Genomic DNA, 17,666 nt, shown 5'->3' with positions numbered 1-17,666 from the left:
CGGGAGTGTGACAATGGATTTTCATGCCGTGAGGGCAGCTTGGCCAGAAATAGCCATGGCACAAGGTGTCCTTTTTTTTTGTTTCTATCTGCGTCAGGTTGTGTCACAGACCCATTTTCCAAGCCTTTCACCACGGAGAAACCAAGCACCAGGCTAGGGTTAAACGTAGTAAGACCTGGAGCTTTCTTAGACTTCGTTGCTAAACACAAACCAACTGTGCTGCATGCGTCCATTGAAAGCCTTTCCAGGATGAGAGAAACGCTGGAGAAGGCTGCACAGACTTAATATAAGAGGCAAAGGCAAAGTGCTTCTAAAGAGTGAAACGACAGAAATATGCTCGTATAGCAATTGTTCATTCATCTAAGATCCCTCGTAAACATCGCGCGCACATCGACACACAACGTGCCTTTTTTAGAGCTAACGAAATATTGAAGTGGATGGCTTGAATTTACATTTTTGTTAACACTTTTCTGTTTACTGAAAAGCTCATCCTAGTGGTTGTTCTCTGTCTACTGAGGCACCTGTTATGCCGCTTCCGAAGCTAAGCAATAAATGCCACAGCTCAAATTGAAACTACAGTGATCAAGAAAGAATGAGAATGAAGAGTGAAGGGCAGATTCCACCACCCCCAGAAAGAAAAGCCAAGCCATGAGGACCAGCGTTGGGCGTATATTCAACGAACGAGGATGCACACTTTCTCTTGTCGCTTGCCTGTTGAGGTGCTTGCCTCTTGTTTGAGTCATGTGGTCGTGATATGTTAGTCTTAAACAATTTTTTTTATATATTATTGCAGAAGGTTTAAAACAGTGATCTGGATTTCTGTATCGCAATAGTATACTGACGCGTTCATTGCTTTTTCTTATTGGGGTCTATAGGATGGTAGCTGTTTAATGTTCCGGACATAATTTCATCTATTCCTCGCCAGTAAAAGTTTCATGGATCCAGAGATTATCGTTGTCTTCTTTACTGTACATTTGAAAAAAAAAAATCACTTCGGACTACCGGAGCGGAGATTACTCATGCGGGCCTGACTTCGCGCCATGGCATGAGGGAAATTTACGCGCTATGGCATTGACGTATGCCGTTCACCACCATCTGCGCTCCATTAATACCAGAGGCCGCTGAAGGGTAGGCGCCACACAATTATGGCGCGCGTTGAACGCGTAACGAAACGCAATTTCTAGAAAGGTGCATTGGAATGTCAACACCATCTCAGGTGCGCTGAAAGATGCGGCGCTAAACACACGCTTCGAGTAGGCGCTTGCAAAACCTAAATCGCGTCAAGAACGCCGTGAACGTCATGTTTGCGATAAGGAACGTGACGGCGCTTCATTTCAGAGGACGGCAGCTGCCAGTCGCGAATGGCAGTGTTGAAGACTCGTCGGGATCGCACAAACAAAAACGGGTACGCAAACAAGTCAACCAAGACGAGCTGCATGCACACTTGCTCGGGCCGGCCAGAGTCATCAGAGAGGCTCCAAAATGGGGACTAAACGCGCAGGTGACTGCGCGAGCGGTGGCCGTGAAAGCAGGACAGCTTTGACGGACGGATCAAGCGTTTTAAAATAAAAAAGCAATAAATAGTGACGTTGAAAACACGATGTGAGCGACCGATGAAACAGGCAACTGCAAAAGATGCGAAAAAATGAGGCAAAACTAAACATTCGAAAGTGTGTGAGCGCCCGCGCCTGGCGTCGAGAATGGACAAGTGATGCATGCCCGGCTGTATATATCGGCAGCACTGGACAGGTCACCGCAGCAGAACGCGGTTTTTACGTCACGCATGCGGCTGCCGGAAAGAGAGAGAGAGAAAAAGAGAAGCCTGCGGACGGCCTCTTCTGACCCGCGAAAATAACACACCGCTGTCCCACGGTGAGGGTCGGTGCAGTGTGCAACGAAGAGAAGCGGCGGCGGCGCGTCGTTGCTGACGGCGCGCCCGCAGGAGCGGAGAAATCTTTATAGGGGCAAGCCACAGAGAACACGCCCGCGTTGTCAGGGGCGTCACTCGGGCCGACAGGAACCTGCTGAAGACAATAATTACGGCGCCAGCCGAAACGTCGCTAGCTTTCTAGTCGCCTGCCCTGACGGCTGACACGTAGGGAGCGCCCGCGTCGCGGCCGCCGCTTTGCACTCGCGATGACGGCGCGGCCTGTGCAGCAGCGCGGAGGACGCACGTCAGCCTCCCCCCCCTTCCCACCCTGTATGCGTGACACTGAAGAGCCGAGAGAGAGGAGGGGCGTATGGTTAGCCGCGCGGTGACCGGTGGTCGTTGGGTTATGAGCCGTGTGCGCGATGGACATGCTGTTGCCCCGCTGAGACGCGGCGTACTGTAGCAGGCGCGCTGATGGCGACACGCTCGCGTTAAAAGCGCCCGAACGTGTTATTTAGGCTTCTGACGTGTCTGGCTGCCGCACCTATAGGAACGCGGCCATGTTGAACTGGTGCTTTTCTTGCACGTCGCGCCAGCAACAGTGAAAGATGGAAGAGGAGGCAGTCCGAGGGAGGTCGCTTTATCGCACGGGAAGAGCTTGTCATGCGTACTACGAACGCTTCTAGAGGGTTGGTGACAGAGGTGTCCTCCTTGCAAAGATTCACTGGAAAAACAAGGATTAAATTTAACAAATGATGGAAAAACGACGTAGATGTAATCTGCGCAGCATGGCCGCCGACGCCATCTGAAGTGTTCTAATATGCGTTTTACGCTTCTCGCTAGCCTTAACCATAGGTTTTCTCATTTGAAATTCAGCGCATTTTGTTCAAAAGAAGAAAATAGTCAGCCACGCTGATTAACAGTGCAGAAATCACGCGACGGATCCGCCGGCGCCTGTTTGCAACAGCTGACAGTAACGCCTCATCCCGATTTGCCGCGACCACTCGACAGCACGTGAAAAGAGCTGCTGCGATTTCGACCTCCAGGGAACTAATTTTGATCGCAAGTATTGAAACCAAACGGCGAAAAGTAGTGTGATAATAACAGCCTGAGCCTGCCCAAGTTCCTGCGTGAGAATAGCCTACGCGAATATGTCTATCGCTCGTGTTGGTGTGTGGGGTTTAACGTCCCGAAGCTGCACATGGGCTTGAGGGACGCCGCAGTGGATGGTTGCGGATTAATTTAGTCCCTCTGAGGTTCTTTAACATGCGTTGGCATAGCACAAGAAAAGGGCGCTTTTTGTATTTCGCCTCCATCGAAATAATGCCGCCGCGGCTGAGTTGAACCCGCGACCCCGCGACTATGGTATCAGCAGCCCAAGGCCAAGGCCACTGAGCAATCGCGGCGGGTTCTCGTATTTCGCGAGCCCCAGCTTACGCCATACGGCAAGCGCCCGAAAAAAATTAAACGTAACAGAAACTGCTAAAATCTTCGGCTTCGCGGTAGAGGAAACTAACGCGGAACGAGTGCCATGACATTACAACAGTGAAAGAAACTATATACATATATGATCGAATAAGGCTAGATCGGGCGAAAGGCAGCGACCGGAAACGCTATGCGAGAACAGTGTCCAGCACCGAAACTGGCCCCGTTCATGAACTTCGCCGCTCAGAAAAATAGGGACTCAGGCCGCCGCAGTGGCTCAGTGGTTATGGCGCTCGGCTGCTGACCCGAAAGACGCGGGTTCGATCCCAGCCGCGGCGGTCGCATTTCGATGGAGGCGAAATTCTACAGGCCCATGTACTGTGCGATGTCGATGCTTCCGGAGCCCTTCACTACGGCGTCTCTCATAGCCTGAGTCGCTTTGGGACGTTAAACTCTACAAATCAAACCAAAAATAGGTACTCAGCGCAATATGGACCACGACAGCTGCACAACATCGTTATTCCTTAATTAGGCAGCAACAATATTTCTCAAAACTTGGTTGACCGAGGTCCGCAGAAGCGGGGCAGCTCAAGAGCTGGGCTCGGAGGAGCTGACCAACGCGCTTTGCATTTTACTTCCGGAGCGGGCAAAATGTTGGGCAAAGCCTCTGCCGCCAGTGGCACCGAGCTGTCAAGAGCACGATGCCAGAGCAGATGTCAGGAGCAGCACGACTTCTGATTCCGCCCGGGGTGCTGTGATTTCGGGTGCGCATCGCCGCATGCACTTTTATTCATCGCACAGTTGCCTGGTGTCCAAAAGGTATGCGGGAAAACGAAGCTGTCTCGTGAGGGCGACGCAAAGCCAGAAGTTTAAAGCGCGCACAAGGCGACACACTCCCGACGGAGCAGCGAGGGGGAGGAGGTCGAGCGACGGGCAGGCAGACAGCAGAAGGCAATTGAAGCTAGACTTCGCTCGATCGTCTTGGTTCGACAGCGTGGCCAATGCAAAGATGACGGAGCCGGCTCCGACATCTTTCCCCGCCGCGTCCCCTCCCTGGCAGCGGGCGCTCCTCCCGTGCCCAGCCAGTTTCCCTATTTGTTTCCATTCGCTGCTCGCTCGTGTATTTGGTGCGCAGCAGAACGCATGCGCGTTAAGTACAAGTAGCGCCACTCTCGCAGGGCGTTTCTGGAAAGGCAAATAACGATCCGATAAGCTCTGGCTGCCAAACACGGCTCCAGCGCAGAGAGAGAGAGAGCGGGGCAACGCGCGTATGACGGGCAGCGCAATAAAGGCGAGCCAACGAGCCTGACAAGACGGCTTGCGATGACAGCCGAACGTATACACGCGTGCCGTGGGAGCACCGCCACAGCCGCTGCTTCGAGGGCAGAAAGGTGCTGGGCGGTAGAGGCGCTTTCAGCCACGCGCTCAAGCGCGGTTATGTGTGCGTCTGTGAGCGCTTTGTTTGATGCGGTAGGCGAGGGATTCTCCTAGCTAGGCGTTGCATGCCAGCCTTGAGGTGCGCTGTGTGTGTGTGTGCGTGCGTGCGTGCGTGCATGCGTGCGTGCGCGCGCGCGCGCGCGCGCGCGCGTGTGTGTGTGTGTGTGTGTGTGTGTGTGTGTGTGTGTGTGTGTGTGTGTGTGTGTGTGTGTGTGTGTGTGTGTGTGTGTGTGTGTGTGTGTGTGTGTGTGTGTGTGTGTGTGTGTGTGTGTGTGTGTGTGTGTGTGAAAAAAAGAAAGTGGGGGGAGAGAGAGAGACTCGCCAGCTAGGAAGCCTTACGGCACGCGCTTTGCCGGCCGCCTCGCCCTTTGAGAACGACGCCCGCGATTTCGAGATTCACGTGACGGGGCCAACCTCCCATTTTCGCTTCGTTTCGCTCCTCGCGCGTACGAGGCCTTCGCTCTCCTTGATGCCTGTCACGGTGCGATGGGTGCCTGCAACGAGCAGCCGCGTCACTGGACGACAGAGCGTTTCCTCCGGGGGGCGCTGCCTTGCGCACCTGTTTAGAGGACCGATTTCGGAGGCATGCTGTTCAATGGCTCTGATGCTGTAGCGCTCTTTTGACTACCACGACGTCGCAGGTTCGACATCAGATGGTCGCGTTTTGTCCCCAGTGAGATGGAAGACTCGTGTGTTCTTGGATGTCGGTGCACATTGATGGAACCCGGGTTGAAGTGCGGGGGACGTAATCATCATCAGAGTGAGTCCCGCAGCGGCCTTCAAGTATCCTGTTTTAAAGGATTATTTTAGTCGCATGAAGAGAGGAGGAGGAGGAGGTTGTGACCAACTAATAGAGAACCAAGGTTAAATCCCGTGCATGGTTAAATCCTGTTGCGTCCTGTCCTGACAAATGTTAGCCAGATCGTATTCTGGTGAAAGAGTGCATTTCCTGCTAATTGGGGTTTAATTAGCACACACTCCCTGTTCCTCGTAGTTCAGAAATTGTGCAGCATCCAACTCATGGCTTTAAAATGTGGAACGCTTCACGATTTTCCGGACATCGGTGCACATTGAAGAACGCCAAAAATATGGTCCACCTCCTTGCCGTAGGTGTCATTCAGCCGCACCCACAAGCCCTCCTCATAGGCGAGCATACAGTTGTCAGCCAAACGTTGACATGGAAAAATTCCACCCAAACAAATTCGCTATTCTATGGCGTTCGGCTGCTGATCCCATGGTGGGGGGCCAAATACCGGCTGCGGCGGCCGGATTTGGAGGGAGGCGAAATGCAAATACGCCCGTGTGCTCTGCGATTGCAGTGCCCGTTAAAGAAACCCACGTGTGGCCGAAATAATCGAGAGCCCTCTACTACGACTGCTCTAATAGCCCATGTGCAGCTTCTGGGCATAAACATCGCATACAATACCATTTATTGACTCTTCGTGGGGCTTAGACTTCGGACTGACTAAGGTGCGACCGTTAACGCTATGGCTCAAGAATGTGTCCCATGATCTTTACCCTTTACCCCGCCAAAAATGCCCAACTGCTAACGGTCGGCAGATAAATGGGCACTGGTAGGCTGCCGATTTTCTCGACCATGCGATAAGGGCCAGCGTCGGCCCTGGGTCGGCGACCACATGTTGGCTAAACGCCGGCCAACGACGATAAAGCTACGGTTGGTACATTCTACGGGCGCTGCAAGGGAACGCGGAAAAGATTCCTGTAGCCACTCGCTCGTGCTGCAGCTAGAGTTCCTGCTCTTCATTCAAAGCATCTTTTGCTGCCGCAGCATTAGTGGTATATTGAGTATATCGTATTGTTAGTGCGCAGTTTTCGCTGCTTTGATCTTTCTGATGGGCTGCGGCACGTAACCATTTGTCCCGTTGCGACTCTGGTTACGGGGGCTCTAATTGTCCACAGAGCTGAGCAGCGCCCGGGAAGCGGGTGACAAAGAGAGAAAAACGCATTTTCCACTCTGTTTACGTAATGGGATAGTTCACGAGTAACAGGAAATGACAGAGATACAAAATACCGGGGCCAGAACTCTGACAGCCCACCGAAACACACTTCTGGTTAACCTCCCTGCCTCCCTGCCTTCCTTTTTCTATTTTTCTTTCTCTCTTTAACAGCGATACTGATTTTACGCTTTCGTAACGCCTGAAAACACTCCCTGTTGCTGACACTCTCAAGCCATGTTCTCAAGTTGGTACTGTTAAATACGGAGGGGTCCTGGTGATGACTGACTCGTTCAGCCCCGCAGGTCCCGGCTCCGAAGGACGATGTCGAACTCGCTATAGAGGAAACTGTACAGAAGGTTTATGTTAAATATTTACAGTCGAGAAGGGAGTGCTTCGGTCGTAGTAGCAGTAGTAAGAGGATGAAAGAAAAGGAAAGGAAATTAGTACGGGCCTGTGACTGGCGAGTTGTCACCACCACCACTGCTGGCATGCTGATAGGGAGGAAAATACGTAGAGGGGGAGAGGAAGGGTATAAAGGGAGAGAAAGTGTAGCGTCTCAAGAGGCGCCGTCGCTGTCATCAGCCGCCGTGGATTAGCAGTAGCTATCCAGGCCCGTGTCCTCCAGGAAGGCAAGGAGAGACCGAAGGGCCTTGGGTGCGTTGGGTCCACGAGGAAACAGCAGGGCACTTGCCGTGTCAGCCGGGAGTCCCAGGGCCCTGTAGCCAGCAGCAAGCTTTGCCTGATGTGCGGCAAAGGCAGGGCATCCACGCAGGATGTGTTCGATTGTCTCGTCCTGGTGGCCACAGCGGGGGCAGTCTGCGCAGGGGGCCAAACCCTTGCGGTAGAGCCTTGCCCCAGTCCAAGAGCAGCCCACTCGGAGCCGGAGGAGGAAGGACCTCTGCCGCCTTGGGATACCCTTGTCCGACAGGAGCTGGGGGTTGTCCCTTGGGCGACCCTGGGGTCGGGGTGTTCCAGGACAAGTTGCCGCTCCGTGATGGAACGGGCAGCATCCAGGGGCACCACTGATGTGCCAGGGGCACCACTGATGTGCAACAGGGAGTGGATCCCCCATGACCTGCTTTGGCCAGGGCATCGGCAGCTTCATTGCCCTGCACGCCAACGTGGCTGGGGACCCAGCCCAGGGAGATGGAGCAGCCGCGGGAGCAGATTCCGTTCAGCCTGGCTGCCAGCTTGCTGACGATGGGGAGTCGGCACCGTGGCTCTTGCAGGAGCTGGAGGGCCACCCTGGAGTTGCTCAGAGTGGCTGCAGACTATACAGCAGGCTGCGAGTCCAGGATGTCGGCAGCCAGGTGTAGGGCTGCCAGCTCAGCTGTGGTGGAGCTAGCCACGAATGGTAGCCTCGCCTGCCTTCTCTCGCCCAGTGCCGGAGAAATGCAGGCCGCCGCTGCGGATGGGCAGGCACCCATCAGTACGGAGCCATCCGTGTACAGCTGCGTGCAGCCTCCCAGGTGCTCCTCCAGGGTCACCGCTGCCTCCTGTCGGAGGCCGACTGCTGGGGTCAGTCGTTTTGGCCTGGCCCCTCGCGCTGGCAGGAGCACCCGGAACTGGTGTCCAAGGTCTGGACGTGGCGGGGTAGGAAGGCACTCCGGCTACCACCCCCCCCCCCCCCCCCCACCAGTTGCTCAAAGGCCAGGGCTGGGGACCCAGCCCAGGGAGATGGAGCAGCCGCGGGAGCAGATTCCGTTCAGCCTGGCTGCCAGCTTGCTGACGATGGAGAGTCGGCACCGTGGCTCTTGCAGGAGCTGGAGGGCCACCCTGGAGTTGCTCAGAATGTCTGCAGACTATACAGCCCAGGGAGATGGAGCAGCCGCGGGAGCAGATTCCGTTCAGCCTGGCTGCCAGCTTGCTGACGATGGAGAGTCGGCACCGTGGCTCTTGCAGGAGCTGGAGGGCCACCCTGGAGTTGCTCAGAATGGCTGCAGACTATACAGCAGCCATCCCCACTCTCCCCAGTCCGTCAGGGGCAAGGTGGAGCCGCCCAACATGGTGGAATGCTGCCCTCTGGGCCTGGAGCTCCATGGGCCACACCCCCGCCTCTACCAGTGTTGCAGGAACTTGGGGGCCTCGAGGGAGGCCCAGGCACAGGCGGATGGCAGCCCTCTGGCAGCGCTCGATGGACAGCTGCTGCCTGATGGTCAGTTTTATCAGTGGAAGGGCGTAGAGGAACTGCGCCCCTGCCATGGCCTGAAAGAACTGGAGGCCCATGCGTGGTGTGATGCCTCTCCCTCCAGCCAGGAGCTTCCGGATGGCGCCCCGGACCCTGACTGCCTGCCTGGAGAAGGCCTTCACTGCAGGCTGCCAGGTGAGGTGGCGGTCGATCAGGAGGCCCAGGTAGCAGCAGGTGTGCCGCCATGGTAGCTCCCGGCCCGCTATGCTCAGGCTCGTCTTCCCCGGGCGTGCTCCTGGTCGGGTGTTGAGCAGCATGGCCTCGGTCTTCGTGGGGGCGAGCTGCAGGCCCACCTGTTCCAGGTAGGAGCTCACCCTGGTGATGGCACGCTGGACGTTTCTGATGACCTCCACCCTCTGGCGCCGTGGTCCGCAGCACCAGAGGGCAATGTCATCCGCATAGATAGCTATGCGGACAGGGAGGCGCAGGCCCTCCGGAAGGCAGCGGGGGAGCTCCGCCATCACCAGGTTGAAGAGCATGGGGCTCAGCACGCTTCCCTGGGGAACTCCTCTCGTGAGTGGCTGGGGGCGCTGGTAGCTCCTCCTGCCCGGACACAGCTGGTGCGGTCTCCAAGGAAGCCTTGCACATACCCCCGGAGGTTGCCGGTGACACCAAGGCAGTCCACAGTCTCGAGGATCGCCTCGTGTGTCACGTTGTCGAGTGCCCCCTGCACGTCCAGAAGGGCGAGGCAGACGACATGGCGAGAGTGACGTGCCTCCTCGAGGCTGGAGACGATGTCTGAAATGGCATCTGCAGTGCTGCAGTACCTCCTGAAGCCATACTGCTGCTCGGGCAGGTAGCCCGTGGCCCCAGCGATCCACTCCAGCCTCGTCAACGCCACGGACTCCAGGAGCTTCCCTGGGGCTGATGTCAGGGAGACGGGCCTGTACGACTAGAGGTCTGCAGGTGGCTTGCCAGCCTTGAGGACCGGTACCACCAGTGCCGTGCGCCAGGCCTCGGGTAGGCAGCCTATTTTCAAGACTTCGTTGAAGGTCTGGAGGAGGCTGGACTGCATGGTGTCGTCCAGGTTCCGCAGCATTTGGTAGGTGATGAAATCTGGTCCGGGGGCACTGCGGCGCTTGGAGTGCTGCAGGGCAGTGGTGAGTTCCGCCCTCGTGAGATGGGTGGAATAAATGGCCGCAATGTCAGCTGCATGTTGTCCACCTGCCCCCTGGTTCATGGTCCGCCTGGGGCAGAGCCCTGATGGAGGGGGCTCTCGAGGGAGGAGGGCCTCTGCCAGCTTGTCGGCCAGCTGCTGGAAGGTGAGCCCACTTGCCAGTGCGATGGCCAGATAGGGAGCACGCTGGACGGAAGGCTCTAGGAGAGACCGGAACAGGCGCCAGGCTCTGGCACTGCTCCAGGCAGCCACCAGGGAGGCACAGATCCCCTCCCAGGACTCCCTGCGGCGCCGGTGGTGGGTCCGACGGCAGGTTGCATCCAGCCGGTTGTGTTCCGTCCAGTGCTCTGGCCTGTCCGTGCGAAGGGCCCTTCGCTCTGCCCTTCGCCGTTGGGCCCTCAGCTGGAGGGACAGGCTGGTTGGGTGGGACCTCGCAGCAGATCGTGGTTGACTCAGCACAGCGGGACACGTGGGCCAAGATGTCGTCCTGCCCTGGGAAGCTGCGAAGGAGGTCCCGGAACTTGTCCCAGTGGACGACCTTGCACTGTCTTCCATCCACCCTCTTCCCTGTCTTTGGCGCCAGAGTGATAGGGAAGTGGTCCGAACCCCAGGTGTCCGACAAGGGGTGCCATCCATAAAACAACATCCCGTTAAATAGGCTTCGGATTCCCCACATCCCTGACTGGGGAATAAAGTTCAGAGATCGATGTCCAATCAGATGGGCGCGTGTGGACACTGGTGGTACCACCCACGGCAGGGGGTGGTGCTGGGCTCTCTCGCTCACTCGCAGCTCGATCGATGGGAAGGGGAAGACAGAGTCATCAAACACTGATGCGTCACTGCGGCAAGTCTTCTGTGTGTTGCCTCCGCGGGCAAGAAGTCTCCAGCAGTCTCCCTGCAGGTGAATGAACGTCCTAGAACTCCCCCGCCAGATGACCGAAGCACGAGACCTCTGTAGAGGACACAGCCGCCTTTCAGTCAACAGCAACCACTTGACCTTGAGCAGCACCACCCCGTCCGGTGACCCGAGGACAGACTCGGCCACACTACAGCCGCCGCCGTCGTTTCTGCGTCCGCCGCTGCTGCCGCCGTCGCCAGCCCTCGCCGCATCTTTTCTTTGCGATGAGTCACGTCCGATACTAATTCTTCCCAGGCTCGTGTTCTGCGATCTTAACAGTACTTACTACGCCATCCGAAACCCGCGTGACAAGACTTTGGCGTGTCTTTCTGTGATCGACGAGATCAGGGCCGGCAGCTGCTAATTCGGGAGAAGAAGAAGGGGGCCGGGCGGCCTGGGTGACATGGTGTGGAGCTCCCGTCGCGGGACTTGCGTACTGGTTTGGTGCAGAGTGGACGGGAAATTTGTTCTTTTTCAGGCTAAGTCGCGCGGAGGGATGGCTTACTGGGGCGACGACCTTCTTGGTGCGCCGACACTGGCACTACGTACGAGGTGGTACTACGGCTGAGGGGCGCAGCAGAAACCACCTAGCTTGCTTTCGATACTGCTGTGGCTGTTTCCCCTGAGAGACAAAATTCTCCTAGTTGTCCTGAACGACACGCATGAGATTACTGGCCCAGAGCAGGCCGTGGGTGAACATGAATGCTGTTCGTTTGTGTGAAACTTCAACGAGAGAAAGGATGTGTTCCTCAAACCGTACGACACAAATTAATTTTGTGCAAAAAATGTCTCCAGATACAGAGTTCTCAACGAGAAGGGGCTTTGCAGTGAGGCACTTTTGTGGCGTCTGGACGATTCGTTCCTTTAGACAAGATCCGGAAAGCTGTGCGTTATTCGACGCCTGCCAGGAGCCCCAAAAATGTTAAAGCGTCTGTCTACAGTGTCGCAGAGAAATTGTTAAAAGATTGACACATTCTAACAAATTCCGTGGTGATAGAAACGAATGCCGAGTTGGCGGTTTTACCATGGACTTGTATCTTAAATTAGCAGAGAAAGCTAGACAAGAACAGACGGTGTTGATGTACTGCGGTCAACTTTGATGCTGTTGGGCTATAGGCAAGTTATACGTTTCTCGAAGTTAATGCAGTGAAATACAACTTGAGAGAACGCCACCTGAACAAATTTCTGCAAAATCCGCCGGCTAAACGCCGTTGCATCCAATCCGAAGATCCGAAGGTGTTTTAGTTGAACGAATTTCAGCACTCTGCAACTTAGAGTGCCGCGAACACTGTTTCCGGTTCAGAACGTATCATTTTTCAAGACGTGCAGGAAATTTCACCCGAGGACATCCTGTCAGTGTAATTAACAAACTACGCAGTGAATCAAGCGGCTGTCATGTATGCTTGAGCTAGGTTGGCAAGTACGGTTACGCAGCAGACTTGCGGCCTGTATGAGCAGCAACCGCACAAAATTTGTTTAGTGCGCCTGTTTCACAGTCGTAGACAGTGAGCAATCGGGTTTCGTGAAGCGGCGCAATGGCCTTCATGTTGGGAGCGGCAGACTGTTTAGGGTGCTTTTAAGTGTAGATATAGTTTAATACGGTGAGTGAAGCGTCGAGTATAGTTGGCTGACAACGTGTGGCTGCCGTGGATTACAGGCAACACATGTGTACTCAAGTAAACCCCACACATGATCTGGAGAAATGATGTTTTGAAAGATTATATTTCCATCCTGGTTCGGAGGTGTTATATGCATTCGTTAAATACTGAATAGTATAGTAACTGACATGAAGCAGACAATACGAGTCGACCGGATTGGCTCACAAAATGCCCATGATAGCGGACAAGAAAAAGTTGTTGTATGTGATGTAGACGTCATCGTTGTGTGTAAACAGAATGTTAGCTTGGCAGAAGCGCATAGCGAGGATAAATAAGCGATGTTAGGCCTTTAATTATTTACGATATAGTGATATTTACAATTTGAAAGACAATATCATTACACGGAAAGGAGTGAATGTTGAGTGAACGACCTGAATGTGAAATCTTGTAGCGTGTTTCGTTTAGGCGGCGATTTTATCGCTCAAATCGGTGCATTGTTGAATATACTCAAGTCCAGCATTTTTGCAGGTAAATTTTAATTGTGAGGTAACTGTGACATATTGCAAGGTACTGTTATGAAAATACTTAAAGTTATGGCCAATTTTTGCGATGAGTAGCCAAACTCCGCTTTTAAAGTTTGTCCATCGCTCTATTCGAGTAGTGAGGACTGCAATAGAAAACCGAGGGGAACGTTTTTGACAATAGCAAAATCGTTAAAGCAAAAAACTGAAAGTTTGCCGAGGGAATATCTGCGGATATATTGATTGTTACAGTAAAATCTTACGATATATGAAAAAATTACCCCCATAAACAGCTTCCCATTCAAAAATGCGCTTGTCCAGAATTTCTGATTATGTGAGCATTTATTGCACAAGTACAGTCTTTGTCAAAAGTAACCAGGCTGCATGGTTTGCTTCTAGCTCATACAGTGTAGCTCTTACAGCTTCCCTGAAGCTGAAATGGTTGTTAAAGGTAAGGACTGGGGGTCTTCTTACCTTCAAACAAATTCTGATGTTTAGGAAAGTCACAAGGACTCCACTATACAAGCTAAAAGCAAACCATGCAGCCTTGTTACATTTGACAGAGACTGTACATGCTCCAAGAATGGCCGCAGGACGTCGATTTGTTCTTTGATATTTTATTCCGGAATGCATTGTGCTTGCAAATGAATATAAGTACATAAAGGAACAAAACTAAGGGTCCGATGCAAAAGCTACGCGCAAGGCAAGACCTACTGGAGCATATTTCTCCTCCAAGTATTTGCAGACGAATGGAAAACTACTTTGTTGACTGCAAAAAAAGAGGGGGGGGGGGGGGGGGGGACGAAAGAGAGGACACGGAAAACTGAGAGAGAGAGATACAGACAAGCATAACAAAACAAAGGAGGGTCCTTCTTTTTTGTAGTGTCAGGTGTATTGAAGAATCTACTTACACTTCAGGTTTATTATTTACCACTAGTTTGGACTGACCACGTGCAGCACTTGTCATGCATTATTCAGCGCCTCTCAGGACCCTATGTCTCCGTCCGGCTTTCGGCATCACATTTTCCATTTGCCCCGTCAGCGTCATTAAGTGGCGGCCAATCAGACTTTCTCACTTTGCATAGCACGTGCATGAACAAAAAAGGAAAGGTAGAAAAACAAATGGCACCGAAGAAAGGCGTCCACACTCGTGTCAGCTCTTCAGCGAGTATTTCGCAGCCCAACTTCGTGCTTACCTTCGCTGGGCCAAATCAACTTTGGGCTGATTAGCTGGCGGCACCTAACGAGTCACGGGAGAAATTGAATCGTGTTTCTTTTATTTTTTTGCGTTGCAAGAAGAGATAAAACCGTGGCGGCAAAGTGGACGTGTTACATATATGCGCTAAAAACTCAAGGAGCTAACGAGATAAAGAAAGCAGAAGGAGACGGGAGCAAGTTTCGCGCTTTGACAGTGAGCCGAGAAACCGAATGAGAGCAAAGATGAGGATGCAAATCGTATTAGATGGCCACACTTAGGTGCTTCATTTAGAATTCAGCCGGCGAACCCGAGCTCGAGATAGGTGGTAACTTCATTAGCTCGGTAAATATTGAACAGCTGGTTGAGCTCCGTTCGGCGCGAACAAAGCGTGTGTACACTAAGAGCATCTGCTGGACCCGGCTACTCGACTCGGGGATTTTTGTTTCCGTTACTTTGCCCGTGCACCTCGAGATATGTTTGGGGATTTCGAAGTAGCCGTAAAAGGAGCAAAAGAAAAGTAAGCGTATTCAGCATAATCTGATGGACAAAAGCAAACACCTTGACTGTCAGAAACCAGGTGCCCGTGGAGGCTGGGTGAAACGAAACAGTACCCTGATTCGTATACTATAACACGGGCGTATCATCGAGCCGCTAACGGACATACTACGCGAAAAACCTATCTCAACTTTTGCTATGGAACTAGGCAGTTACTTTGAGAGAATTCCTCTTCTTTATGTTTTTTTTTTCTACCATAGTGCTTCTTACGCTCACAAGTTTTCTTTTAGTAGGCAGATATATCCAAAACAAACAGAGAAGTTCATCTTCTCGAACCTAGCGTATAGTTTGCTCCTATAGCTTTTGCGTGCTGAGTGGAGCTCAGAAGCGGCACAGTATTTTCGCAGACAAAAATGCATGAACCAACAGAGATGTGAGAACAGAAAAGAAAAATAAAGTGGTCGAGTCAGACCAGTGAAAAGTTCAAAACTGCCGCTGCAGACACTGATCCGACGCTAAACGCACGCACCAGCATAAAAGAGAGTTGTAAAGCGCAGGAGGGGAGCGACGGAGGCGGTGCTGCCTAATGTCTATGTGGCACGCACACGCAGGCCCATAGAAACAAAGAACGCGCAGAGGAAGCAATGACGCTTTGGATCCGCTCCGGCTGACAGTCGTCTCGTCGCGTGATGCGTCTCGAGGACTCACGCACCGTTTGGGCCTTTCCTCCGCCGTTTCGCGCAACGCACACCGGATGCACGCAGCACCACGGCAAGGCAGCGAACCCGCGAAAATCGTGGCTCTACTACGTCTTGCGGAAGTTCTGGAGCGGTAACACTTTTCACCGGCCAAGTTGCGTGCACGGACGACAGTGGCGAGCGGTCCGATCATATGCGCGCTACAGAATAGCCGTAGTCCGTCATTCGAGAGCACCCTTCTCAGTCGCAAGGAAGGGAGACGACGACCCAGAACTGGCGTCGAGCGGGTTTATGCAAATAGTGATGAACAGAGGGTGTGCACGGTGGCATATAACCACTTGTTGGGAACGATACCGGCGTCACAGTAGTTTTCGTCGCGCTCTTCCGAATGCAAACCACACGGGTTGTCTAACCTGCCGCGGACACATAACGTACCCCACTACTGCATAGACTGGGACGCGGAGAGCTGAGAACGACAACGCGGCGGCACAGAATGATGTAGTACAAGAAGTCGCATACGCTTGCCGCCGCCTCGTTGCGTGGCCCGCAGAGACGGAAAAGGAGACCGACGGGCGGCAGCAATCAAGACTTCTCCTTCGTGGAGGGTCCCGGCGTGGATACGGCCTTGATGGATCACTAATTGTTATCGTTCCGAAGTCACCTGTCCTCGGCGCTGTCCAGGGAGATGCACGCAGCCGAGTGTCGGTGAGGCACCCCGCGGAGAGCCGCCGCTCGCAGGAGGAGGCACTCCATTTCAGGGCGTCGGGCCGGCGCGCATGCCTCGCGCGGAACGGGCGCCCGTTCGCTAGCGTGCACGCAGGTGTAGGCGGCCACCGTGCGCACCCCGTCGCGGCGCTAGGTGCAGCGGCAGCTACGTCCCATCCATCCCAGAAGAGCGACACCTAATTACCGCGCATTCTCATGCGCTGTGAGAGTATGTCCGGCTGGTCAAGCGCCATACTTGGAATGTACAGCACGTTTCCCAGTGGGCACAGCGGTAATGCTGCCAGGAAGGAAGGCAGCACTTATTTGGAATCGGGCAGGTCGATATGTCGCAACCCGGGAAGCGAGTAAATGGGCACTGTGGCAGTCGAACAGAAGAAATACCAATCCCTTACGCACGTAGAGGCTCGGCAGTCGCGCTCAGCGGCCCACCGTAGCGTTTTCTGCTGACCGGGTCAGCGTCCAAAGAAGGGCTCTTTCCGTCCGTACTCATTATTTTGCCTCTCAGCCTTCAGTCCCCTTTCTCTCTGATACCGAGAGCCCACGTCATTCATTGCATTTTGTAGGTATGGGGTATGGATGTATGCATAAGGTATATTAAAGAAAGGGCAGTCATCAAGGTCCCACGACCATTTCTTGCTTTGAATGAAAATTTTATATGCGATGGGCTAATGTGTTCGCAGAAAGGAATAAACATGATGCTTGCAAGAAACGCTGCTATTTCTCAAGGAAAAAGTAGTATCTTACCACAACGGGTGCAAAACGATGCCCCTGCTAAGAACTACCGCGTTTTTTGCAAAACTAAGGAGCATTTCTTTCTGTAGACCAAATTTTGTTGAAAATAAAACAAGAAATTAATGGTCATGGTACCTAATGAGTGGTCTTGTTTTATCACTAACACGAGCGCACACACACACACACACACACACACACACACACACACACACACACACACACACACACACACACACACACACACACACACACACACACACACGCGCGCGCGCGCGCGCGCACGCACACACGCACGCACACACACACACACACATACACACACACACACACACACACACACAAACACACACACACACACACACACACACACACACACACACGCATCATTTCTGTATATAACCATGTAGAATCGATACCATGAAAGGGAAAAATTGGCTGTGGCTTAGCTTGGTTAAGCCTGGAAGATTGCGAAAGCAATACCTCCCTGGCTGCGCCTAGGTTCAGCTGGTTCATCTAGGTTCAGCTGGTTGGTTCAGCTCTTCTCTCTGTTCCGGCGTTTCTTCAGCACGGCGTTTTCTTTTGTTGAAATTGTATCGTTCCATACTATTCATAGATTCTTCACCCATTGAAGTATCTTCGGCATTAAGAGCGTCCATGGAACTTGTCTCCAAACTGGCTATCTCCATAGTTTCGCTACCGTTAACACCACTCATTAAACTTGGCACTGCACTTGTAGATGCACCCGCATCAAGCGATGTTGACCGGCGTGCTCGCCAGGCTGCTGCATACGCACGTTGTTTAGCTA

General features: G+C 53.4%; 1 long non-coding RNA gene and 1 pseudogene across 1 annotated transcript in view; both read right to left on the bottom strand.

Annotated features, from left to right (window-relative positions):
- The window catches only part of LOC149352937 (uncharacterized), a 71,808-nt gene that overhangs the window by 50,535 nt on the left and 3,607 nt on the right, over positions 1 to 17,666 (bottom strand). The window lies entirely within an intron of this gene.
- Positions 7,283 to 8,117, bottom strand: LOC149352938 (uncharacterized; annotated as a pseudogene).

Source organism: Amblyomma mixtum, chromosome 3, assembly GCF_055824585.1.
Source record: "Amblyomma mixtum isolate Tamu chromosome 3, ASM5582458v1, whole genome shotgun sequence".
Taxonomy (NCBI): domain Eukaryota; kingdom Metazoa; phylum Arthropoda; class Arachnida; order Ixodida; family Ixodidae; genus Amblyomma; species Amblyomma mixtum.
The sequence above is the reverse complement of the archived record's forward strand: the minus strand, read 5'-3'. Positions and strand labels throughout refer to the sequence as shown.